The sequence below is a fragment of the Lonchura striata genome, chromosome 7 (assembly GCF_050655825.1).
Source record: "Lonchura striata isolate lonStrDom1 chromosome 7, ASM5065582v1, whole genome shotgun sequence".
Lineage (NCBI taxonomy): Eukaryota > Metazoa > Chordata > Aves > Passeriformes > Estrildidae > Lonchura > Lonchura striata.
The window spans coordinates 15262328-15288886 of NC_140709.1; the positions used below are offsets into that span (position 1 = coordinate 15262328).

A 26559-nucleotide genomic window follows, 5' to 3' on the forward strand; every position below is an offset into this window, starting at 1 on the left:
TTTCAGTCAAGGCCTCTGCAAGTAATTTCTGATGATTTTTCAGGTATCTCCCTTGTTCATGGGCAGAAATGGCACACCTGTCTGGAGGCAGGAAAGGCAGGCTACCTGATTTCAAATGAAGATGTAGCTTAAGGTCTGAACCAATGGACTTCCTAACAGGAGGCTGACCAAGGGCCATGGTTTTTCAAGTTATCTGTCCTGTTTCCAGGCTGTCAATCTCACCAATGAACAGTCCTTTCTCTCCCAGGGCTCAGGAGCATAATTATTACCAAAGCTCAAATTATCATGCGTCAATAGAGCCATGGTGATGAATCACGAATGCTGCTACGAGCAGAGGAATTAGGACTGGAATGGACCTCAGGAGGTCACTATGGCCAGCATTCTTCAGTCTGTGGTCCATGGTCTGGTAGGCATCAGGCAGTAGCCAGGAAACTTTGGAACAACTTAATTTTCCAGTATATACACTCATTTCCACATGTGGGAGCAAGCAAGGAAGTGGAGGTGGGGGCCCGAGGGGGCAGGGATGACGACAGTAACACGGTTTAATGTTTGAAAAGGGCTGGAAGTGCAATCTATTGTAGAAACATTGCACTAGGTGAACTGTAGTTCCTCCCGGATCAGAAAGGTGAAGTCATCCTTGGATGAATTGGTAGAGGAGAAGCAAGGGCTAAAGAACACCAGTTGAGTCCAATCCTCTGTCCTAAGGCAGAATTCAGCTATATTAAAACATTTCTGCCAAATATTTTCTAACTTCTTCTTAAAAATTTCTATTAACACAGATTCCACCCCTTCCCTAGGCAATGTATTCCAGCATTTAACTGTTCTGACTGTGAAAAAGTGTTTCCTGATGTCTAACCTGAATCTTTCTCAGAGCAATTTAATCCCATTATGCCTTGTCCAATCCATAGGAGACCCAGAAAGCAATTTATTCCTTTTCACAGCCCCAGGCAGCACAAGGTAAAACATGTTAGCATAAACCTCACTCAAAAGCATACAGTATGCAATCTAGAGAAGCTCAGAGTACTTAACTCAAGGAAATTTGTGTTGTTTGGAACATAAAACAATATCCTTCTCCTCCTCAGCAAAAATAAGGTAATTGGTTCATGGTAAAAAGGGGTAAACTGCAAGTCCCAAGACATCCTTGAGCTATTCCCTGAAGTCCTCCTCCAGGGAAAAAAGTCCACTGATTTGCCCCCAAAATGTCATACATTAAAAAAAAAAAGAGGTACTGAAAGCAAGGTGTCTCTTAAAGGTTCCTACTGTCTCTAGAGCTCTCTTATTCCTCTGCTGTGCCAAGAAATCAGAAGGACCAATAAAATGGTGGGGGAAAAAGAGCTTTGTGGGCAGCTGTTAAAAGAAGGTTGAATGCTTATTTATTTATTTTTCTATGGGAGAGCATTGATGCAAAGAGAGAAAAACAAAGAATTGCTTTTGGAGAAGTCCAAAAGCTCCCTGCTGACAGGTTGGCCCCACCCTCCCCTCTCCAATGCACAAGGACTCTTTTCAAAGAGAATCACCTGGCCCATAAATTCCAATTTATGGTAATTTAAGGAAATAGTCTACAAACTCCAGTCTCCAACAGTGTTACGAAAAAGCAGGATTAAGCACAGCGATTAAAAAAGAAAAGCATTTCCTTGACACTTGACTTTGCAGGTGGGATTTGCTCCAATCCTCCTAGGTTTGTGGCTTCACTATGCAGAGCCTTCAAGGGGTTAAACTGGCACAGATGGGGTGGGGGTTACAAACACTGTGAAGGCTGGAGGAAGGGCAAAAGGAAATTAAGTGGCTTCTTTCTTTTCACCTTCCTTTTTCTAGTTATCTGTAGCAAGGCCTCAGAGTACCTATATTTAGACTAGGATATATAAAGAAGCACAGATGGACACTTGACACAGGAACATTTCCCATTTTCTATTAAGTTGACTAATTTTTAGCTTCTGCACTGCTTTCTTCAGTGATCTGGGATTTGGCCAAGGACAGAAAAAAAGCTTTTTAGGGCCACTTACTGAATAACGATCTTACCCGAGACTTAATTACAAATGTGGTGTTCCAAATTAGATAGGCAATGATGTTTGATTCAGTAGGGAGACACTTCAGAAACCAGGGCCAAATACTTCAGCTTTGTGGGGAGAAGAACAGAAAACATGGGCATGTCATATCCCTTTCAGTCCTTCTGGGACCACATGTCTTCTTTTAATAAGCATGTTGTCCTCTTCTCATACAGGGGAAAGCTCCACCAGAGGGCAAGTTGGATTCTTCATCTCTACTCCTCTTTTGGGGAGGCCAGAAGTTTACTCCACAAATGGTCAGAAATTCTCTCCTTTCCAGTTTTAGTTTATTCCTGGACACATTTATCTTTTTGCCTTCTGGTATGAAACATTTTTACTTCAGCTTAAATAGCTCTTCCCCCTCTGGCATCTTACTTTCTCCAACCTCAGCATAGCCACAGAAACTTTCTTGACCCTTGTTTTCCTGAAAAAAAGATAATGTAAGCAAAGTTCCCTTTCTTCTCTTAAGAAAGAGGGTCTCCAATGCTCTTTTTCTTCCCAAACTCGTATTGTACTCCTGCGCTAACATCAGTGTTCTGTGTGTAAAGAAACAGGCTGCAAGTCTGGTCATGAAACAGAAACTGGCTACAGGATCCTACTAAAGACCACAGCACCAAGGCTGAGGTACCATGGATGATCTGGCAGAAAGTCCAGGGGGAAAAGCTCAGAAGGAAATTCAGTCTGTACCCATTGTTTCATGGTCTCCACCAAAGAATGACTGTCAACACATGCCTTCCTGGGATAATATTTCTTCCAAAGCTCCATGGTGCATGCCAGGAGTCCACACCTCACCAAGCCACGTCAGCATGTCTTCTGTCTTCCCTCACAAGGAAGTCCACGGGAGACCCTCTCTACAGACACACAGAGTGTGGGTCAGAAGTCAGACTGCTTTCACCTCGTGCAGGGATGACAAAAGCTCCCCACACCAGCCAGTATGATTTTGACATCCGCATCTTCCTACCCCTACCACCATCCTGGACACCTGCTCCTATGCTGCCACCCAAAACCTGACAGCGCCTCAAAGCCAGGAGTTTGTTCCTCTGCTGCATTTGTGTCCTCACCACTCCTGACCCAATTGCAATCTAATTCCTACCAGTCCAGCCTGCCTGGTTTTCAGATCATGCAGTCTCTGCATCCCAGACAGAAGGAGCAGGTTCACAGGAAGCACCTGGGGAGCAGCAGAGTGCCAGGGTTAGAGCAACAGGGCAGGATGCAGTTAATGCTCCCTGGTGCTGCTGTGACTACAGTGGTGAAGGAAAGGTGTGGGTTCCTCTGAACGCAGAAGGACCAGTGATGGAAAGGCTGAGCTTGGCCATAACATTACCCTGACATCAAGTTTCCATTATGTTTTTGTTGCCATTTCCAAGTACAATTGTCTTTTTCCTGGGAGAGAGGAAGTGTTGAAACCATATATTTTCATTTCCCACCTAGAATTTCTGTGGGTTTTTCTAAAAATTGAAGGTGAGGATGGTGGGGGGAGGGGGGGAAGAGATATCTGCTTGCTTGCTTCCTTGACTTTCTTTCTCTTTTTTCTTTTCCTTCTCATTCTTTCAAATAAAATTAGCTTTTTTCACTGACACAACTCTCTCCCTGCCCCTTTCACTTCCTATCCAGATTTGACCTGTATTTTCTTAAGCATAAATTAATAATTTAAGATGCCAAATTTAGCATGCTAGACTGAGCCTATTTTCCAGAAGACAAATGTACCGCATTCTATTAAAACCTAGTTCCTGGATTCTCTCCCTCAAGATGTCCAACAGTTATTCCATCAATGCTATTCCTCCAATATACAAAGAGTCAAAATCTCCAATAATTTCAGAAAGCATTATCTTTTTATAGTCAAGACAGTAATCTGAACTCTAAAACAAATGAAATTTATTCCTTAAAACAACCCCAAAAACTCAAGAGATGTCAGCATATTTATTCATAAACAAAACTTCTCTAGCACAACCCTGAACTTCCCAACAAGCAGTTTTGTGAGTGAACTTTATAGTATGACATCAGTGAACAGATGGCAGGCATAGCTGTTGGCAGAGTGATGAGAAAGCTGGCCATTTATAATGGAAAATGTCCTGATAAAATGGAATGTGCTTATTTTATTCCACGGTAATGTTTATAAAATTCCTTTCCTGAGGCTTCTTCGAAGATCTTTTCATCATTATTGCATTATTATTAATAATAAAACATATAAAGGAAAAAATGTGCATAACAAATGACATTTTAAATACCCCAGAGAGAAAAGGAAAGGTTTTCAGCACTGTCAGGGTTGATTGCATTGTGATGATTTGTTATAACCTTTACAGTTACAATCCATGATGGCACGGACATTTCTCCCAACAGGGTTAATTGTAGAATAACACTCAATAATGGGCAGGCCTTCCCCCTTCAAGGGACAACACTGGAGTGTGAAGGCATGCACAGATGCTGCCAAATCTCTACCTTGAGACTCTCTGAATGCTGATGTGCCTCAAGTCATTCAAAGGCAGACTTTCAGCTGGATTTAATTCAGGATAGGTCCAATATGAAAGCAGTGGGGAACAAAGCTGGGCCTTCAAAAAATTGTACTGTTGAGAAATAGTTTTTGCCTTGAAAAGTCAAATCCAGGTAGTGCAATCTATTAAATTCAATCAATTTGAATAGTATTTTCTGGAAATTTCCAATGATGGCACATGACACAAAGCTGGGAAGGAAAAAATTCCTCTCACAGATAACCCCTGGAAATTCTGCACTAGTGCCTGACAGGAGGAGACACAGGATGAATTGAGGGTGGGATTCCTTGACCCACCACAGTGCTGAGTCACAGCACTGAGAAAGGAGACCTCTTCTCACTCCTCCACATTCTACCCTATTTGCCTTAATTTCAGGACCTCAAAACCAAATCGGTTTTGCTAAACTTAAAATGTCTTACAAAGCGATTTCACTTTGATAAGACAGGATGAAGACGTGTGGTTTGACTTAATTACAACACATTTCCTTTGTACACAGCCCCAACAAACCAAGAGAGATATCCGTGACAAGGTTTAAGATAGCATAAAAGCAAATAAGCAGGGGAGCAATTCATAATAATAATTGAAGGATTATCATCAGGTAGTTCTTATCAGTCCTTATCTTCCAGTTTTTTATAAAAGCAGTTGATATCATTATTGTCATTGTACAGATATTGAAGCTGGGGTCAAGAAAGGTCAAATAACTGACGAATGCTTGCCCTGCCAGACAATGATAGAGCTACAAAGCTGCTCCTTCTATACCTGTTACATTCTGATATACTGCATCCACCAGAACAGAAATCTGACAAAATAGACTTTGTCCCAGTACAAAAAGATGGGAGCCAAAAAGCTTGTAATCTTTCAGAGAAAAACCACCTCAGTAGACAGACTCTCTTTCCAATGTATTTAGCAATACAAAACAGAGAGGGCAGCTATGATCCCATGCTATCCACTTACAACCAACAGGCAGTGACCTTCTGGTGTGTTACAGCAACATGGTTAAACAAACAACGTGCTGTTCCAGCCCCCCGTGGGTCAGATTCCTTGGTGGGGACAATCTATTTCCAGCATTTCCATATCCGGATCTGGAAGTCATTATATCCACCTATTCCTACAGTGAGCCACCCTGAGTATATCTGAAGTCTCTATCTCATCCTGAACAACATGCCAGAGACCAGCTGTGCTGGAGGAAACTTGTTTTCTAGTAGATTCTCAGACTCAAATCTTCTTAGGCACGGAACACCCGCTAGTCTGGGTGAACTGGATGCTGAATTCACAAGTTCCAGGGTCATGCATGAAATCCAGCATGTCACAATTTTATGCTGCTTCCTGCTTCCCTCTTTCACAATTCTGAGATGTCCTCAATTTACCTGCAAATATATTAAGAAAGTTCTTATCTTTTGGACAAAACCTCAACTTGGAAAAGCCACAGGAACTATAAACTATACTTCAGCAAATTGCCTTAAGCTCTCCAGCTCACTGTGGTTTGATACTCTGCCTAGTGGACCATTCCTAGTCCTCAAATTAATCCACAAAAAAATTTTTTTAATTTCCTTCCATCTGCAGCATTTTTTGTTCCACCTCCTCTATACAGCTCTGGTTCCCTGAGACAATAATTGCAACAACAACAATCAAATCAAACAGCAACACAGCAACAGCAATGTGCCTAATATCAGGCTCCACTGTGGTCACTTCTCTGCTTAACATGGTAGAGAGACATGGACATGGGCACCAGGTTCCATCTCTCTCTTGCCAAGGATCCAATATCCTGTTCTCAGTTCACACATTTTGGATCTGCCACTGTTTCTGCCAAAGGAAAAAAAAAAAGCTTCATTTTACAGGAGAGGAATGAGAAAAAAATAAGAAAGGGAGAAGATGAGGAAGAAAGATTTTTAAAGAACAGCCAAGATAATTCCTCCTGGATATTTTGATCTTTTAAAATAATTTGTTCTTGAATAAACTATATTCTGGTGGCCCTCTGCAGGAGAGTGCCTAGTGGAACATAATCCTTTCACCTGGGAAGAAAAAAGGTGCAAGATAATATTATTCTTTTACAATTCTAAGAAAAAAATAACTTTTGGATGAGAAAACTCTACTGGGAACAAGAGGAGATTAACCCTCTCTCAGATCTATTGCAGAGCTTCCTCTCAGATATGGACAGACATGCAGAGATACAAACCAATTTCAGAAATGGGTTCAGGTGAAACAAATCCCACCAAGATCCAGAACCAGTGACTGAAAACCATTTCCCAGAAATTGCTTTTTGCTTTTATCCCCACTGCCAGAAATCATGTCACAATTTAGGGCACTGCAATGGCTCCACCTCTGTCCTCTGTTTGCTCAGATCTACTTCCTTTAGGTGTTCATACCTAAAAGCTCCTTTGTGCATCATCCAAAATCAGATACCTGTCCCCTAGAGGCATGGTCCTCTCCTGTCTCCTTTTTGGCTGGGATGGGCATGAAGCTCTAGAGCTCAATAAATAAAGCTTACAACTTCAAGATGAAAACCAGTCAAGACTACTCCTTCCACTTTGTTTGCCAGGGTATTCCTGGTCTGAACCATCCTAACTTGTGTGAGTGTCAGAGACCTGCTCTGGTACACAAGGAAGTAGCACTGAGATGCATCATCCTGAAGGTCCAAGTGAAAGTCATAAAGGCTCTTTGACTCCACAGCTTTCATGGAATAACTCCAGGTTGACACCAGGTTTGGCAAGAGCAAGTAGAGTGACTCTTTTATTTTATTTCCTGAATTTAGTACTGCTTCCAATTCATGTCTGTTCCCTACTAAAACTCCAGACCTTTAAGTACTGTTTTCTGTAGAGCTGTATTATTTACTCCATGCTAGCTGGGACAGTCCTGTATATGTCTGACTTGGTTAGTTTCAGTTTCTTTTGGAAGTAGGTCTCAAATAGTGAAATTCATTCAGGGTCATAGAAAGCTCAAAAAAAAATCATTTTTATAATGTTAGATTTTTAGAATAGATACAGGCCTTATACCTAGTTTTCCAGCTGAAGTGATTCAATTCATGGTTTAGGTCCTACAGCTGGCTTGAATTTGACCTCCATTGCAATGACAACCTAGAAGAAGAATGAAATGAAATAACAATTATGAAACACCCTGATTTTTTTATCTTTGCTGAACAATCCAAGCAAAGTTCTGTTTAACAGATTGCAGTGAGATTCTGCAGCAGCCTCAGTATCCATAGGCACTTGCCCCCTGTTCCCAGGTACTTATGTTTAGAAGATCCCATCTGGTCTTGTAATATGGTATCAGAGTACATTCAATACATATTCTGATCACTCTGAGACTGCTTTATTTATTGGCAAGAAATTTTAAAATGTTCATTAAGGAAAACAAAATCATTTTAAAAGACCATCCTTACTGAAGCAGCAGCTGAAGAGCTTGTAGTCTGAAGAGCATCTCCTGAAGCTCAAAAAGCAGGAGAGCTGTGATTTTGGTCACATTACTATGACAGCTGAGCCAGTAACCAAAAATTCAGAAATTAGTGTGAAATGATGCCACTAGACTATGAAATTCAACTATTGTGCTGTTGACATTTTCTTGCCATTGTGAGCTCAAAAGAATCCAAATGCCTTTAGTCATTTAGACTTTACTTCAGACACAGCCTTATTTTCATTTCAATGTTGTTGATGTATGAAGTTGTAATATTGTCCACGCATGTTTCTTGTCAATAACATTAAGAAAAAAACTATTTATAGATCTCCCCTGTTAAAAAATGCTCCATAAAAACTGAGTCGTTTGTTTACAATGATAATACAAATGGCTCCACTCTCCAGCTCAGTTCTAGCCCTTTAAATTCAGAAGCCTAACTCTGCTAAGTTCAGTTTCCTAGCAATAATATTCTGCTCTATGTTTCTGAGCATACAGCCAGCACTGGCAATGCCTGACATAGCCTTATTTAGGCAGAGCACAGGAACAGCCCAGAGTCACTCATGCCCCCAGGGCTCAGACCAGATTAAAGGTTCTGTTATGGGACTTTGCAAGGAGCCCAAGTAACACAGCAGTGGGAGCACTTGGGGAGGATGGTGCCTTGCACGACAGATTAACCTTCTGTCTCTTTCACACAGGTATCTCCACACTATTGTGCTATTCCTTGCTAAGCAAATGAGCTGTACACCAGGATTTTATATACACAGTCTTTGACCACTGGTCCAGAGAGTGATTGTTATTTTTGAGCAGACATGCAGAAGCTTCTCAACAAGATTTAGCACAAGACCTGGTGCTCTGGGTCTATGATTTGTTGGAGCAGAGAGTGGATCATCCACCAAATCATACAAAAAATAATTTGTTTTGCATCTTGTGGAGGTGTCACAAAACCATAATTGTTTTTCTAATAGTGATTGCCTCCTTCTCTATTGAAAAAGGAATAAAGAAGGCAAAATGCCTTACCACAGATAAAAGCACAATCTATCATATCTCATTTCCTTCAAAGTTCCTTGTACCACTTCTACGTAGTGCTATATTTTCCCTGCCCTGGCTCCAGTGATGACTTCATTAGATTCACAGTCAGGCCTTATATGATTCAGCCAGGTGTTGCCTGTATGCCTACATCAGAGCTACACATGAAAGGAGAGAAATCCCTACTTCTTCAGAGTGTTTTCATGCCCCTTCCACCAAATTAGCACTGACAGAAAGCGGAAGGGGAAGGCAGTGACACATTTGACCATACTGCTCTCTGAAGTGAACACATCTAAATTCCCATTACAGGATTTTGCCCTGTAATTAAAGCATGGCTCAATCCAGCATTAGAAAGCTAATGTGGCTGAAATTAAGACAGGAACTTTTTCAACCCTCCCTCGGTGCTTATTCTAGCAAAGACAGTCCAGAAGGATTTTATCAGTCCACAGGTTTTCTTAGGTCTTTCTTAGGGAGGTGAAGAACAAAGAAACAAATCCATAACTGGAACTGAATATTCATCTCAGCTGCATGCCACAGAAACTGCTTCTGTACCCCATCATTCCCCTATCACCTTCTGTGTCTTATAATAATATATTCAGGTAATACAGCCTTCATTTCCTTAAGTTCCAAGGGACTATTCTTTGCATATTTTTCTCTCTAATTTCAATATTTATGATTTCACACCAGACTGTGTAGGTGTGGTAGATCATTTATTTTGGATCCCATTGAGTTTGAGAGCTCCCTGAAATCTCCAAGAAATGTTTTTAGCCTTGCATTCCCCTTTTTAAGATATTAGTATAACCTAGCAGAGATGGGTAATTTGGGACTCCCATAACGCTGTCTTGTCTTTTTCTGTTATCAGTGCTCAAGGTGAAACTTGGACAATCTCCAGCCTTCTCCCCTTTAAATTAATTGGAATAAAATGGGTAGTCTGCTTCATTGTTCTTGCTAATACTTCAAGTGTTCCTCCTTCCCTCAAACAGCTTTGATGTCATCTAGTTCCACTTGAAGGGGAAAGAATGTGTTTGGGAATAATTAACAGGCTAAAAATTACTTTGTCAGAACATTTGTGTTATTGAATTACTTGCAGCTACCAGCTTTAGAGAGCTGAGACAGTGGTTGGGCACAACTAGAGCCCTTTAAAGGCAAAAAAAGTATGCTCTTTTGGTGCAGCACAAAGTTGTCCTGAAGAGGGGCATGCTAATCTCCTGATTCTGCCTCAAAACTCTCATGTTACCTCAGGAGCATTAAATAGTCTACCTACACTTCAGCCCCTCACACAAAATCCCCCTTGTGACTCTGGACTCATTATAGCATAAGCAAATATTAACATTACAACAGAGCTGTCTCTTAACCTGCATTCCTGCCTCATCCAGCATAAGAGTCCTGGATTTTGTCAATGCCTCTGGGCACTGCTTTAATACAAATAATTCTCAAGTCAGAAGTCTTTCTTTCTTCCCTCTTATATAGAGCATTGTTATTTTGAGGAGATGCAATAATAAATCTGCCAGCCTTTATAACAAGGACTGTGAGCAATCAATACAAAAAAAGTCAACTAACATATGGCTCTTTCTTTTGCCACTACAAAGCAGAAATAAAGACACTTCTGTTGCCCCTCTACAGCTGATTTAGAAACTCAGATCACTTAGTCTCTTGTTTCATTGTGAGAACAAGCATATATATAGAGGATTGCTTTAAAAGTACACTTTGGTATGGGATAATTTTACAGAAAAGAAAAAGTTCTGCCCTGAATAAATTGCATTTCATGCCTGGATTTTCAAGCATTTGAGCTATCTCACCCCTGCAACTAAGATAGCTGTTCCATCAGCTGTGCCAGGATCTAGCCCGAGGCTCTTGGAGATTTAACCTTTTCAAGACAGGGAGAAGAACCTAAGATCAAATTTAGAAACCAAATTTACCTTCTTCACTCCTTTAAACTTATGCTGTGGTGGATCAGATGAGCTGTTCTGTGCCTGAGCAATTGCACAGACAGGAACGTGCACATACAACACATTTACTCAATAGGAAACCAGACTTGATAGCAAAAGAGGAGAGCTTAGATAAACACACACAAAAAAAAAATCTTTTAGCACAGCCCCATTTTCAAGAGGCCCCATTTTCTCTTCAACCCCAAAAGCTCCCTACCTCCTCCTTCATTCCTTCTAAATCAAAGCTGGACCTGGCAATACCTATGGCTCAAAGTTATCTCCAGTGCCTGTGCTTATTGTTCCTTTATATATATATATATATATATATACACACCTTCAGCTTAGGCCAGTTTGTAGCCTGTGAGAGTTTGTTAGAGAAGGATTAGTAGTACTTTTGAGGAAGGGGCAGTGCTTTATTTCATTCAAGAAGAAAATAAAGAAAAGTAAGAATGTCTTTTCTTTCCACAGAGCTGTATTAATGGTCTGTTGTAGCAAAAGGAAGTGTTTCTGTAAGGAAGCAAAAGAAAATCTGGTCTGTCCTAGATGTCTGAAAGCCTGGTAGGCTAATTTTGTCTGCTGCTGTTTTATTGCTAAGTTAGTCTCTGCTGTATGACTCCTGAGAGGGGCTTGCATTTATTAGTCAGAATGCTCTCTTAGGCTAGTTCTTATTTCTTCACTAATATGTTTTGTTATAAAAGCTTTATTGTATCTGTTCATCTTATGTCTGTTTCCTATCTCTATACCTTCAGTTGAAGGGAAGGGCAGAGTACTCAATGTGAAGGAGTAGCAAAGATGAAAAATCCACAAGTAGTGAGCAAAAGAGATTTTGGCTGCTGTGGGTGGGGAAGGATAGGTTGTCCTTGACAACTAACACAGCCAAGCCTGGTATGTGTGAAAGCTACTTGCTTGTCTTTGACATCCACAAAGGAAATATCTGGTGTTTGAACTGAAAGGCACCCAAAGCCATGCACCGTGATTCAGCACCCTTTTTTTCTGCCTCTGAAGAGAACTGTAAGCTCTGAACACAGATCATGCTGCTAAATGAGTTTGCTGTATGTGTCTTATATCCGGTAGTGAACACACTTCTATTAAGCTCAGCTGTGTTGTATTTATTCTGTTGAAAAACAAAGGAATGCTGTGCCTTCCTAAGGAGTTAATCCCCTGCCTGTGACCCTGTGGTCTGCCTCAGAAGCTATAGTTAAAACTCTGCTTTTAACCACATCCTCTGCATGTTATGTGGTGAGTTTGTGCTGTTTTGTGTTTCCCTCTCTCCTGATTGTTAGGAGAATAAAAGGTGAGAAGGAAGCCATTGGGAAGTGTGGCTAAGGAAGGAAAAATATAACATATCAGCCAGACCACCCAGTTGTCATTAACTTGGAAGGTGTCAAAATGTAAGCTAGGGTTGCCATCACAGCAGACTAAAAAAATTGGAAATTCAACTCAGCATGTAGGGGGAAAACAATCTTAATGGTTAAAGTGAGTGATGGGATTGGAAAACTTTGAGGGTCAGGCATCATAGCAGGATACATAAACATGAATTTCTAAATAATGTCTGTCAAGTGCTGATGTCCTGATTTGAACCCTTAATGGTAGCTAAGAGGCAGCACAAAGTGTTTGCTGTGAACCCCCCAGCATACAGGCACCCCCAGTGCCCCAATGGCCTGAGTATAGTTGTTCTCTCTTTCTACTTTGGTTTGGAATTCTTCTTTGAACTTTAGTTCTCATTATTTTTGGACTTGTCACTTTGTTTGGAAAGATTTATTTCCACTGCTCCTTCTCTGTTCTTTCCTTGCCTCTTCTCCTCTGGATGCTTTTTTGGCAAAGCCTATTGCTATTTTTTATGACTTTGTGTACTGTTTCAAAACAGTAAAATGTTTTTGAAGCAAGATGATCCTGTGTTGCTATGCTCATGCAGTAGCTCCTCCACCTCTGCTCCTTTTTGAAAGACTTGTGCTATACTTCTGGTTTTCAGTGCTCATTAAGAAAACAAGATACTCCAAATTGTAAAACTAAAAAAAAAACAAAAAATCCCCTCTTCCATGCATCATGATGTTACTGAGTTTTTTACTTCCCTGCATGACAGTGAGCCAGATGTCATTTTGTGATCACATGCTTTTACTCACAGATATGAGATATGAGTAAAAAGGAGCCGTCCTGATACTTCTGCCAGGTGAAATTGAATTCAGCTGAAATTGGTGGTGTAAGAGGGACAGCTGGCCCGTGTGATTTCTGAATTGCCACTTCCTTTGGACACCAGAACTAAGAATAAAATGTTTGTGTATTTTAAATTATGTTGTACCATCCTAGAAACAAATGAACAACTTGGAAGTTGGAGGCAAAGATCTAAATCTAATTTTAGTAGCTCAAAATCCATGCCAATTTATAAAAACACATGTAAATAGATTTGATTGGCTGAAATGGTTTTCCTTTAGTACACTGCTATGAGGCTTGTCCTGTGTCTTCAGGGTCCTACAGAAAGCTCTTGAAAACTCTTCATTTTATTCAGTACACTAAATGATAGCAATAGACATTTATATTGAGATTATTTGAAGTGTTTCTGTGTACTTAACCAGTATAGTTTGAATATTAATTTTATATGAAGATGGGCCACAAAGCTGAGTTTGGTGCTTATAATGGCAATAAAAGCAACTATTTTAGTTGTGTTTCTAGGGCTAATACTTGTAGTTCTCAATTCTTTTTTTTTTTCTGAAATTGATATATTTTTAGAAATAGTCTATTTCTCTTTTCTGCCAGTCAATTTTTTTGTTTGTTTGAAGAAATGCTTTTTGAGGTGCTGAGGTTGCTATACAATACTGGTCTGTCTTAAGGGCTTAATTGTTTGGATGGCTACAGAAAAACCCTTGTAAGTAGATGTAGGTGCAGTCTGGCTGGCTGATGGAGTGACAAGATGCTGGAAATACATATTCACAGCTTTCCAGAGATGTGGAATGGAAGGGCCACTGTGACACTTTGAGGAGAATTGCAACAACATGGTGCAGAAGGAGAGTAGCTTCCTGATTTGGACTTGTAATGAATATCACAATGAATGTCACTGAAGGACAGCTGAATGTCAAATTTCAGACTAAGAGAGATGTTAGGTCATAACATGTAGCTATCTACAGAAAGCATCATACAATTCAGTCTGGGAAGATCTAATGCTGCTTTCAAAGTTAACAATTTCTTACATCTTTTCAGATTGAAAGTTTTAAAGTAACTTTATTCCTCTCATTTAGACTTTCTCCACTGACTTTCCACCTGACATTCTCTTGTGACACTTTATCCTTATACCTTTCTCTGACTCTATGCTGGCTGAAATACCTCTTTTTCCCTCCTGATGAATGACTTAAATCTATTACTAAATAAAAGCTTAATTCCACTTTTATTAGGCTATCTCCTGCACCTGCTTCCTCTTTCTTGAAGAGCACAAGCCAGAACACAGTACACTCAGGTGTGACAAGTATACAGTGTAAGAAAAGAGGATTGTGGACAACTCAGGAGAAAATAATGAATTTGTCCCCTTTTGGTGGAAAGGGACATCCCAAAATGAAAGAAACTCTGTCAACAATTGCAGTGCTGTAGCAATTTGAACGAGGCCCATGTACACCTGCAAAAATAATTTGTGCAGCAGCCGCTGGAGGGGTAATAAAGGGTTTTTTTTTTTTAATCCAGTCATTGGTAGAATGAATGGATATTGTCAAAAGAATCCCTTTCCTGTATTAAAAATAAGCATGTCTTGCTTCAGCTTCTGCAAGACACAAATACCCCAATCATTTTTCCTTCCTTTCTGGAATTCAAAACAGGCTTTCAAGGGCAAAACAAAGAAGTTAAAATTCTAGTGAGACCTGTGGAATGCAGCTCACAGTGAGTATGATATGGAGGGTCCTCAGGCAACCAGGAATTTCCTCTGGAAAGTGAAAAACAACTCTCATCTGAAGAAATAAATTTAAATAAGCTGAAGGTGAAAATGTTGGAGTTTGGAATGGGCTTTCTTAATGGTCTACAGGGACAGAAGCTGTGAAAGAGGAACTGTGTCCATCCCAGCTCTTAAGGAATTCTCCCATTATTTTGCCTTGTGGTGGGGAGTTTGTGGCTTAACCGGTTTCAAACCCAAGGAAATGTCTCTGTTCCCTGCATCAAATTGGACTACTTTCTTTTTTTTTTTTTTTTTTTTTTTTTTGGAGAACATTTGTAGGCCTCAGACTGTAAATGGCGTGGCTGCCTGAAGTGAGAGCAGGTAGAGGCACAGTCTACTATGGCATGTGCTTTCCAGAGGGAATGATGGATGTTTCTTGGGCACAAAGGACCCACAGGCAGAAGGGAATGTGTGTGGTTTTAATGTCTCCACTGTATCAGCTAAAACCTTGAGGCTAAATGCCCTCTTTAAGAACTTTAGAGATCAGGTTTGTGGTGTTGTCCAAGGTTTCTGTTGCAGAAGATGTGTACCTGGTCCTGAAGAAAGCTTGCACTTGTATGTACGTGGTGGTTTGCCTCTGAACATCATACAGATTGTCCTGATAGAATTGGCTTTCACCTGTCTGTGTATCCTACGAGGAAGGAAGAGGATGGCACTGTTTGGGATTCAACATCATCAGTCTCAAGTATTCAAACATTCTCATGTACCTGCAGCATGGAAAGCTGGCATATTAACACTCTTAATTTAATAAGCCCCAGAATAGCAAGATGGTGGGTGATTAGTGCAAATAGGTTGCTGTTTTATCAAAGATGCTTTGGAGAAGGTCTCCTGGGAAGAATATTTTCTTGATCATCAAATGCAAGTTATTCCCTGTTGTACTGTTTTGAGCTCTGTAAATTATGTGAGTGTTTGCCCTTTGCCCGAACAACCTTCAGCTGCCTTTGCCCCCCATACCCACCCTCTCCTCTAGTGTCCAGCACAGCATCTGCCACCCAGTCACTGATCCTGCTTTAGACACCCTGCTTTTGGTTTATTTCTAATCAGTTGCAGGGATGAGGGAATCCTGTGCTTGGCAGTACTTGTTTCAATTCTGTTTGATTTTGCTTAGCTCTCATAAAATTGATCCCGAAGGGCCCAGTCCATTGCATCAGCTTGCTGCTTGCTTTCAGCTTCCATGCCTTTGCTTGCTTGCAGGCAGTCACCCAAGAGCAAAGTCAAACAAACTAGGCTACCAGGAGGCCAGCCAGAGGCTGTTCTTGCAAAAGAAATTTCACCCATCTTACCCAGAAAAGGGTGGGGAATGAGACAAATTCTCTATTAAACTACTGGCTAAAGGACATCCTGAATACTCCTGTCTCCCTTTTGAAACAAATATAAATAATTTATTTTTGTTATGGGGGTGGAGGGACCTGTTATGGACACAAAAATTTTACTGCTCGTAGTTTCAATCTAAACTTCAGCTGCCAGCATTTCAGGGCTATGTAACAGCCAAAACAGAGAGAAAATAAATAAATAAATAAAATAACCACAAATTTAACAGTAAAGCTGCAAATCTGAAACATTCTTAAAGAAAGCCAGATGTAAAGGTGTTATGGTCAAGCTATGTCTTCTCTTTTTTTGGTTTGTTTGGGGATTTTGGGGGTTTTTTTGGTTTTTTGTGGTTTTTTTTTTTTTTTTTCTGCTGTTGCTTTTTCTGCTATTGTCTTCACTTGATGAAATAAGGCATACTACCTCATTTGTATTCCTTTAAGTTGTGGAGTCTGCTCCTCTACCAGTCTGGGTAGATATTAACAAGGGAAGAAATGGGAGAAGAGAAGATGCTGTCTACCTGCAAAAATGCAGTGCCACAATGTTCTCCAGGAGCTGATGCCACCAAGCCCCGCTCAGCCCTTGGCACACAAAGCAATAGCACAGTGCACGCATAAGAGCAGGGAGGGGACTGGAGCAGGCTCCTTGCATGTTGAAGCTGCTTGAGAATTTAGTTGCCAAACACTGGCAAATTTTCTATTAAGCCTGTGTGATTTTTTTTTAACTTTACAACTTGACCATATTTATATATATTTTTGTTTTTCACATTGATGGTATAAGTGCCATCTGTGAGACCACAGCCGTTCTTCTGTCAAATTTTACATTCCTATTCTAAGCAAAGGCGTTACAGTTTTTCAATGGAACAGTTGTTTATTTCTTTTTTCACTTGGACAAAAAGATGTCTTCAATTTTCCTTGGGAGTGGAACTGTTTTAGCTGAAACTTCAAATAAAATAATTCTGAAGCAGTATCATGGAAAACTTCAGGTTAAGCCATTTCAGTGTGATAGTTTTAAAAGCAATGATAAAACAGAGACCTTTCTTCAAGAAAAAAATGTTAAATTCTATCTTTTTTGCCTACATTTACAGAACATGGGGTGATAGGGCTTTTTAGCCCTATCAAACATTCTCTCTGTGGGAAAAACACCAATTTCACCTCAAATCCTGCCACTTATTCATATGGAGGGTGAAGAGCTCTACAGCCCTCAACTTAGTCAGGGGTATTGAGTGCATTGCCTGATGCCAAGTGCAGGAAAGACTAAGGTCTATATTCATCCCTCAGTTCCCAGGTGACACCAAAGGATGGGATCAATCAAGTGCTCTCTACTGACCTCAGCTGTAGCTTGGTGACCTTCATCAAGTCCTGTGAAAGCACTGAGCCTGAGCAATTCCTGTCAGCAGCCCACAGCTCTACACAGTCCTGCCATCTCTGCTTGGAAAATTCCCTTGGCTTTGCTTCCTCAGAAACTTTTATAAGCTCCATAGAGACTGTAACTCCAATGGCTCAAGTCAGCAAACCCAGGCTGTTCATCCATCCCCAAACACATTGCTCATTTTGAGCAAGAAAATGGAATTAAGAACTTCCTTTAATATATGAATATAGTTTTTAAAAAGCAAAAATAAGGAAACAAGCATTGGAGGCAAGCTGAAAATATTTTTTGAGTTTTATTGCCTCTGCTTGAATCAAGCCATTTAGACTAATATTACTCTTTCCAATATATTTATGAGTATGTTCCTGCCATGGCCCATTTATGACATGGGAAGTGTGTGAGGCACATGGGCCTTAGAGCCCATTGCCTGTGGGGTCTCTGCTGTTTGGCCCAAAGAACAGGCTAAAAGCCATATTTTCTCTGTCTTCATTCTTATGGAAGCAGAAATTGGATTTGAGGTCAAACATCTGACTTGTTTTGGATAAAAGTTATTTATCTCTTCTTTCCCATCGGTTTTTGAATTTTTTTTCCTTTAGTTTCCTAAACTATTTCCCCTTTTTAGAGAATGGGCCTTATTTGAAGTCACTTGGATTTTTCTATCTTCTTCAACAAGACCTTGGACAAGGCTCTAGATACCAATATGGATTTATTTCCACACTTCTATGTGACTGCTCTTTAGTGATCCCTAGTTGTTGTCGTGAGATTTCATGGTTTACCCTGAACCCTGGTTTTCTCCCCTGAAGTTGTGTCAATGACTCCTCCTTTCCCCTCCCTGACCCCTGCCAGCACTGTCAGTCACTCCTGGCATTCCAGAAGTTGAGTGATTGGGCAGGTTCAAAAGATGCCCTCCACCCCCAGGGGCCATTGGGCCATCCAGGTGTCCTTTGTCCCCTGAGACCTCCTCTGCCATACCTGGTTGCTGGCTCCCTGTCCCTTCCCCTGTCCCCTCCCCAGGTAAAAGAGAGAGGAACCATGCGGTCCGAGAGATCTGATGGAGCAGTGGTTGGATTCAGAGGCCTGCAGGGAAGTTCTGCTTGAACCTGCTGCTACATTCAGGGGCCTGCAGGCCAGAATAAAAACTCTGAGTTGAACCCTCCATCAGAACTGGCTCCTTTCCTTCACCATAGCCTTAAAGGCTCCTCTGACAGTGGAAACCTGAGGAGAGGAGCCCCTGTGAGGGAAGCTCCATCCCACCACCACCTGAGCTCCAGCATGTCTGAGCTTGTCCATGTGCCCAGCTGCAACATCCAGCCAGCCAAAAGTGTCTCTGGGCTGAAACACCACAGTTGCCACCATTTGATCCAGCAGCAGGGGCCAGACAAGCCAGGGCACGTCCAGTTTCCAAAATTGGTAACTCCAATACCTAGTGAAAACGCCTCGTGCATTTCCTGAAGCATTATAGCCCTTCCTACTGTATGTGAACATGTATTTCCTTCAAGAGTCTTCCATTCATGCCAGCAGCATCCTAGATAATATACAAACATTTTTGGGAGTTTGGATTTCCCCAGGAGACAAAGATCGTAGTGGACTGAGGAAAAGGGGCTGTGATGCTGATTTTAATGCCTTGCAGTACTGCCAGAGATATGTCAGTTGTATACAGAAATACAAAGCAGCCTGCATTCTATTAAAGCCTCTAGCAGATCATTAAGAGCTCAAAATATGCAAGAAATTATGTCTTCCAAACCTGCATGTGATCTACTGCTTGAACAAGTTCCTCGAGGATATGCTCATGGCCCAAGTGACCAGGACAGCAGCATTACAGACTGAACTCTTTCCCTCCTAAACAGCAAGCTTTGGACAGAAATTTACCATTTAATACCATCACTACTGGCTGACAGTCTCTGGTATGCAATGTGCCTACAAACCTGGGGCTGAGGAAATTTTTTTTTTGCTTCAAACAATGGCATCCTCTACATATTTGCAAAACTAAATTTTGCATGTCTGGTATTCCGAATGGCTTTCTACATCCAGTGTTTCTACTGGAAGGCATTGATTCTACTTAAACACCAACCTCCATCCAAATTTTATTTAAATTTTACTTGGCATCCAGTCAATATTAAGGTGGATGGACACACTCTTAGGCATGTATTGCTCTGACCATACAAGGATTCCTTTCTTTGGTGGGGGAAAGAGCGCCAGAAAGCCTTGAAATATAGGTATTTTACTGAATATATTTGAAACCCAGTGTTGCTGAACCCATTTTGCATCTTGCTCAAGTTTCATCTGTACACACACTCTAACAACTCACGTATTGTGGCAGCTTTGAGAATGGTTCAGCTGCAGGGCCCTTCACCTTTGCCCATCTGCCCTCCCTTCTTTATTTATGAACCTGCAAAGCCGTCAATGTTATTTTAAAAAATCTTGCTACTTGACTTTGTTTATACTAGTTCTCTCACTATCTCAGAATTGAGCTTAGGGTATAACCCTGCATTTATACAGTTATTCTGCTTTTGCTTCATCTGTGCACATTTTCACTTCTGTAATCTTACCCATTAGTCACGTCCTCCTTGTCTCCTCCCCCTGAACACCAAAATGTCAATATGGTTTCTGGTTTCTCCCTACCTTCAAGGTAAGGACAATTTGGTCTAAATTAGTAGAACTACCAGTCAAAATCAGACTTGGTTTCTAAATTAGTTGTTAAAATTCTCTTCCAGGAGGCTTTGCTCTTTGTGCCAGGTTCTCTCACAATCCTTTTCTACCTACTAAGAGTATCTCTGAAGCCTTGAACCCCAGTCCTCCAGCTTTTAGCCTTTATTCCTCTCCCTCCTGCTGAGCCAGTGGATACTTGTCTGATGTTATAAATCCATGTAGGGTCTCCACTCATCTGAACATGAAGCCTCCCTTCTTATTCCTCTTTATGTAGTTAAGGAACCATTTCCTACCTGTGCTAGCCTTATTCAGGGTGTAGTTTACATGACTTCTCTGGAGGTTTAAAGAGCCAGAATAATCCTTTGTAATCTGTAAAGATTTACTCCTATAACAGACACATTCCCGAAAGCTACACTGGAACAAATAGCCAGTAGGAATATCTGCAGGTTTTGCAACTGTTCTGTATTGCCAGGCTACCAATGTACAAAGAAAAGAAAATCATTATGCCCTTCAAAGTGAGCCAATTCAGTGGGAGTAAATGTTTGAAGAATATTCTGTCCCTTCTTCCTTGCCTGTCAGCATAACTAAAGCCTGGAGGAAATTTCTAAAGCATGTGGAAATCTAGAAATCAGTTCTATGTGGAAGCATCAGTTACATTTTCACATAAGCCTTTGATTTATTCACTGAGTTTTTTGTGCAGACTGTAGAATTTCCCTGTCTTTTCTGGTTTTGACCCAGGTGTACCAGGTGGCAAAAATTCAACCCTAGGTTGTGGAAATTCATACGTTTGTTTAGAAGGAGCTATCAGCAGAAAGCAATGGCTGGAGCTGCCTTGCCAGCCACTGTGATAGGAAAGCCCTTTCTCTGCACAATGCTATTTGTTTTCCTAGAGTAAGGCACTGAGGTAGGGCATCCTCAGGAGGGCTCATGATCATCTGGTTTTAGGAAAATAGCAATTTCCTTCTTATTTCTCCCAATTAAGACATTTGTTTTTTAAATAACTTCCCTCTTTCTTGGATTTGAGTCCATCTGGTTTTGTTTCCTATGTTCAGAGGATCTTATAGGAGGAAGTGGGTGGTCATCCAGCTAGAAATAACACCATGCTGTCACACCATCTGACTGTTTTCTGAGATCCTCCCAAGCATATTGCCCAAAAGTGACCTCCAGACTACTTATGTGCTAGTGGGGATTAAATGTTCAGACAAAATGTGTGAGCAACAGATGAAGCTGTATTGTAAGAAGTTGTTCTCCAAGGACATTCTTCCACTTGCCTCTTGAACAAGATCTGAAACAACATCTGGACTAGGATTTTTGTCACATGACTTTAAACATGCTGACATTTGACTTCAGTTAACCAGTGACACATTCTGATAGCTCCTACAGGCTAAGGATTTTATTTATATTTTAGATTGTATTTATTGTCCATTAATAATGTACTGCATAATAACTCAAGCCACATTTATTGAGGCTGTTGCAATTATGTAACAGCTATTATGCTTCTAATACGTAACTGGAACCACTCAATTACATATGAATTAAAGAAGTTTTCTAGTTTACTAAGAAGTCAGCAGTTGTCAGCATGGATTTGTTGTTGGTAACCAGAACAAAACTCATGCTCTGGAAATTATGTTTTTCCTACGTGACATCTGCCCACAATTTTGGTTTCCCTTCTCCTTCTTGACTCGTGCAGATCACCTGAAAAAGGAAAATGAGAGAAGGTAGAGAGTAGAGACTGGGACAGGAGGCTGAAGAGACTGGCCCAAGACAACACAGCAGGAGGTCTGAGGTGGATCAAGGTGTGAACATGGATCTCCTGAAGTCATACTCTCATTTCACATTGCCTGGCAGTGAAGGTGGAAATCCTGCCCCTGCTGCTATTCCACACCCCAGGGGAATCTCTTAACCACCTGGCAAGTGCTCCCCTGTCATAAGTGGGTTTGCTTGTACAAAAAAAGTCAAAAACTTTGAAAGGTCTTCTTTTTTTTTTTTTTTCCCACCTTAATGTGGAAAGGGAACATTTATGAAATCTGTTTCATGGGCTGAAAAATTGCTTCTCTCTCTACTCTAGAGCAGATTGATAAAAGACTCATGAGAGCAAATGAATGCTGGGGGGGGTGGTGGTGGTGGTGCTGGTGATCTGCGCAGCTGTGCATAATACTTATTATTTTTACAAGTCACTGGAGGTATTTGGTAGGGTCAATATGGTAAGAAATCTGGACCTGAAAGTGAAACACAGTGTCTGTCAGAGGGGCCAGATTTTAATTGGAAACTAAATTTCATTTTGGAGGAAGAGGAAAATACCACACTTCTAATGAGATCCAGGGCACTCCAAAGAGCAGCCTGCAAGGAATATTTAAATTAAAAAGTTCTGTTTAGAAAGACCTTTTGTAAATGACTCCTTGATACTGTATGTAGATAAATGCACTTAAGTTCGTTCCTCACGAATGAGAAACCACATATAAAACATGCTGATGACTTAAAGTAAGATTCTGAGAGTCATTTTAACTTTAACCAAGAAAAGTTGATTATTTTTCAAACTGCTCAGAGAAGCTAAAGTTTTCTTTTCTTAAATATTCAGAAGGGAATTATTTTTATATGAAAGTGGAAAGCAAGGGCCAAATTAATTGTACATGAAAAAAACTGAGTTTTCATTAGATGCTTTCAATTAAGAGACTAATTGAGGAGATGCTTTTCTCTTTGGATTTATTTTTTCTTTTTTAAGTTTAGATTTATGCACCTTGAAGTAATTCAGACTCTTCAAAACATAGTACAAATGTTGGTACTTATAAATGAGCTCTTAGAAGTGGTAGTGAGGATTTCATTTAGGTATTTTGCTCAAACCAGGTGAAACTGCGAGCTCAGGGTTTGATCCTTAAATAGTCATTTGGTGGGAACAGAGATTTTGTGCATTGTGCATTGCAACAGCCAGGGGATGAGGGCCTAGGAAAACAGGATGGTGGGTTCCTGCCCCTTCCAGCATGCAAGTACCCTTGGTACAACCTGGGAAAAGGAGAAGGATGCAGTGATCCTAAGAGGACCAAAGCCAGAGTTCACTATCTAAATGACAAAGAGGCAGAGATGAGATTTTGCTTTTCTATTTCACCAAGCATACTTAAATATTTTAAGCAAGTTGAAACTTATTTTGGTTGAAAGATGAGGATGAGTTTCCTTCCTTTTTCTCTATTATTCCTAACCTGTGGCCTTAGCTCAATGGCAGAGCCTTGAAGTCAGAGATCTCAGAAGAGAAATGATGGTATGTGAAAGGATTGCAGGCACCCCTGTGGTGTCCTCATGTGGTAATTAAAACTCAGTCAGGGCTAAAGTGATTAGCAACCAAGTCCAAGAGGAAAACTGGGTGAGGAAGAGTTAAAAATGTCTCTTTCTTTCTCTTGTGTGAAAGTGCAAGGCTGATAAAATAAACAAATCTGTTGAAATCAGGCATTTCAAGCCAGAGACTGGTCATTCCAAGCTCTATAGGGAATAGGGGCAATACCTGTCTGCATAGCACACATCAAATCCCACTTGGCTGTTTTTCAATTGGACTGCCCCTGAGTCCAATTTGAGTGGGTTATCATGGCACAACCCCAAGCCCCCTGAACTAACAGGTCCACAGTAACTTCTTTTGCAGCTGGGTTGACTTTTTCTGCATTCTGGGTGTGGGGGCAGAAGGTTAAATAGCAGAGAGGAGAGGAGAGAAAAATAAAATGAAGGATGAAGGAACTATATATTTGCCTTCCCTCTAGCATGTATCAGTGGATAATGAAATTTTTCAACTGATTAGATGCCCCATTGGTTGGAAAATTTGGAAGCAATCATGCAATTATATCGCAAAACCTCAGAGTCATGTACATTCAGCCAAGTAGAGAAACCAACTATTAGCAAAAATAGAGAGAGAGAGAAGAAAAGAAAAAAAGACTATTTATATTGCAATACTGGTCCTAAAAACTGGAAAAGAAAACACAATGGAAAATTTTCTGCAAACAATTAAAGGAGGGGGAGAAGGCTCAGGATGGGTCTGGTGTTTCAGGATAAATATAGAATTTATAACATAGTAAGAGCTGTTTTTAGTGGGCCTTAATTGAAACTACATTGCTTGCCCCTCTACTGCTGCAAACCGGTGCTGCAGTCCGTGAGAAAAAGAGGGACTGGGTGACTTTCCTAGTAAGGGACTGATACATCTCAGCAGAGAAAACAATGACTGGCAATGCTCATTGCAAGCACTTGGGGCACTTTTCTAAACAGGGGCATGGACTTGTGCTCTGCTCCACGCCACAATGTCTCTGTTTGTGACAGGCACTGTTCAGCCCCCGTCCAGGAGCTATCTGACACACAGAGTTTTGCTAAATGAAGACAATTGCCTGAACTAATGCATTTTTCCTTTTCTTTTACTAAGAGGGTTTCTTGCTCCTCTTGTGCACTCCACCTAGACACGGACTTATAAACACAATGTTTTCATTGGTAGGAAGATGGAGTAATCTGGGGGATGAAATCTGACCCCACTGAAGTCTCAATAACATTGTTTTGGTCTTGGGGATTAGAAACTGACTTCAGCATTTGCAGCCTCTGTCAACAGCGTCCTTCCTTTCCAGCTGCCCACCCTCTCTCTGGGGCTGACCTTGAAGAGAAGGCTGAGGAGACATCTACAAGAGTTCTGTGCACCAGTGCTGGAATGATGTGAGTGGCAAGTGGTCAGAGCAGGATCTGCGGCAGCTGAAGAAGGGGCAGGTGTCTCCAGCACATTCTGCAGCAAACTGAGGACCACATCAACTTCTCAGAGTCCAGGGTCCTGCCTTAGCTTATTAGCTAATGAGGGACCCAGTCACTTTTTAGTCTTCCTTCTTCTCTTTGAATGGACTTCAAATCAATTTTAAGTCATTTTCCACTGAGGGACAAAAAGGAAGAGATAGGCCAGGATGGAGTGGTAGAGGAATTTAAAGAAATATTAGCATATTGTTGGCATATATGAATGGGGGGAAATTGTTGAAACCATAAACTGAACCTGAACAAGTTACTTATCTGATTTCTTTACCTTGTCCCCATCCTGAATGTGGCAATTGGTTTCTTCCCACAGAAGAATTTTATCCCACACTCCCTGCTGGGATTGGAAATGCTCCACTAGGTTTGATGTGTTGGTATTATTCTATTAATGGAAAAAAAATGTCCCTTCCCCTTGGCATTACAGATATGTGACATTCATGAAAAACTAGAAGTGTTTTTATTATTTAATACTATTATTTTCCAAGATAAAAAGAAAATACTTGGCATTTCCCTGCTTGTTGGTGCTGTGGTTTGATCTGTTTCCCCAGAAAAGTGGGAGCTGTTCTTTGGATTCTGCAAAGTCTCCTAGGGTGAGGGGAAATTGGTGGCTCTTTGGAGCTTCCTGGAATGTGAAATGCTATTTAGCACTGGCTTTATGTCCTCAGAAGCTTGGGAACTCCAATGTCTCAAAAGCCTAGGGAATGCCGGGGAAGGATGGACAATTAGATGGGTTAAAAGGGGGGATTCATTAGGAGCATATTCAAATCAGAAACTGCAAGAGAACAGTTACATTCTTTGCCTTATTCTTTACATGAATGTTGAGAGCCAGTGGAAAAAACAGACCATCTTAGAGCTGGATCCAAGCCTAACAGAGTCAGGGTTATGTTTTTGTTTTGTTTCCCACCAAATACTCAACACCCCTATTTTCTCTTCTTCTCTTGCAGGGAAAGAAATTGAACTCAACAAAGAGCTCTTCACCCACCAGCCCTTACTGTCCCACTGAGTCTTTTACAAAGTCTAGGTGCCAGCAGGAGCAGGGTTTATTTTACAAGAATTATTTGCCTGGTCTCTGGACGGTTGTACATCAAATCTGTCTCACAACATGGGAAATGAATGCTGATCTCTAATCTGCTCACAATGTAGAAAAAAAGACCCTACCCTAGGCAATCAATCTGTAGCAGAGCAAGGCTTATGCTGGGAACAGTTGTGAGAAATCTCAGGTTCTTCTATGCAGGGTGCAGGGATGGTTGTAGCCATCAAGACTGAACAAGGCTTGAAGCAAGATCAAAATGACAGTGCTTTTTCCATATGTCAGATTGAAGGACCTGACATTGTCCTCTGCAACTCTGTGAGGCTGATTTTAAAATAACCTGTTGAAAAAGAAAGGGAGAATATATTTATTTGAGGCTTTTACCCACATGTATTTCTTTAGTAAAAAGTGGACATCTGTCTTGAATCTGTCCAATTTATGATGAAAGCATCAACAAGAATGCTTCCTGGTTTGAGAAGAACTAATGTTTTTTTTTATACAAAAACCCATCTTTTTTTTCAGAAAGGAGAAGAAAGTTTATATTCTCTCCACTTTTCTCATGTGGATGATCTCCTGTGTTTGGTGTAGGCTGGTCATTGCTTTTGTTGCCACTAAGACATAAAGCATCAACTTGAACCAGATTCTTTCTAGGGAC

At 40.8% G+C, this 26559-nt stretch overlaps 2 long non-coding RNA genes across 6 annotated transcripts in view; one reads left to right on the top strand and one right to left on the bottom strand.

Moving 5' to 3' along the window:
* The window catches only part of LOC146766892 (uncharacterized), a 43473-nt gene extending 17522 nt beyond the window's left edge, over positions 1-25951 (top strand). The window contains exons 2-3 of the long non-coding RNA XR_014956526.1: positions 1-24790; positions 25819-25951. The exon at positions 1-24790 is cut by the window's left edge and continues 5250 nt beyond it. This is a non-coding gene — a long non-coding RNA (uncharacterized LOC146766892). The remainder of the gene's footprint in view (positions 24791-25818) is intronic.
* Positions 1-26559, bottom strand: part of LOC110468399 (uncharacterized) — an 86990-nt gene that overhangs the window by 6475 nt on the left and 53956 nt on the right. For all 5 annotated transcript variants that reach the window (XR_014956521.1, XR_014956524.1, XR_014956523.1 and 2 more), the window contains one exon: positions 1-26244. This exon is cut by the window's left edge and continues 6475 nt beyond it. This is a non-coding gene — a long non-coding RNA (uncharacterized LOC110468399). The remainder of the gene's footprint in view (positions 26245-26559) is intronic.